General features: G+C 27.4%; 1 protein-coding gene across 4 annotated transcripts in view; it reads right to left on the bottom strand.

Moving 5' to 3' along the window:
• The window catches only part of LOC110035922 (carboxyl-terminal-processing peptidase 3, chloroplastic), a 55,914-nt gene that overhangs the window by 18,983 nt on the left and 36,058 nt on the right, over positions 1-873 (bottom strand). The gene's annotated exons all lie outside the window — the stretch shown is intronic.

An 873-nucleotide genomic window follows, 5' to 3' on the forward strand; every position in this document is an offset into this window, starting at 1 on the left:
GCCCTTAAGATTATTATTAATACTAAGATTTTTAATATTATAAGTGTTTATGCTCCTCAAGTAGGTTTAGATACAGAGTCTAAAGATAAATTTTGGAATGACTTAGAAGATTTAATACAAATGATACCTCTTGAAGAAAGAATTTTTATTGGAGGAGATTTAAATACACATGTCGGTAGAGTGGTAGAAGACATCAGAAATACTCATGGTTGCTACGGTTTTGGAGTAACTAATGAAGAAGGTAGAGCTATTTTAGATTTTGCTTTAGCGTATGATTTTGTTATTACAATACTTTATTCAAGAAAAGAGATGAGCATCTTATTACTTATAAGAGTGGATCTAATAAAACACAAATTGATTATTTTCTTATGAGAAAAAGAGATCGTCGTGATTGTAAAGATTGTAAGGTCATTCCAAGTGAAAATTTAAGTACCAAACATCGTTTATTAGTTCTAGATTTTAAGATTAAGAGTTGTAAAATAAAGAATAATTGGACTCATCATCGTGAAATTAGATGGAGTAACTTAAAAGACAAATAAATTTATTTTTATGAGTAAAATTCAAGATTTCAAAATTTGGGATATTCATAAAGAAGCAAATGTTATTTGGGATAAAATAACAAACACTATTAAACAAATAGCAAAAGATGTGCTTGGGGAATCAAATAAAAAAGTTTTTATAAATAAAAATAGTTGGTGGTGGAATAATAACGCGCAAGAAAAGATAAAACATAAGAAGTTATGTTATAAAAATTGGTTTAAATGTAAAAGCTTAGAGAACTGGAAAAAATATCAAACGACCCGCAGGAAGTCTAAAATAACAATCTTGACGCTAAAAATTCTGCTTTCAATGATCTTTATAATAGATTAGATA

The sequence above is a fragment of the Phalaenopsis equestris genome, unplaced genomic scaffold, assembly GCF_001263595.1.
Source record: "Phalaenopsis equestris unplaced genomic scaffold, ASM126359v1 Scaffold200734, whole genome shotgun sequence".
Lineage (NCBI taxonomy): Eukaryota > Viridiplantae > Streptophyta > Magnoliopsida > Asparagales > Orchidaceae > Phalaenopsis > Phalaenopsis equestris.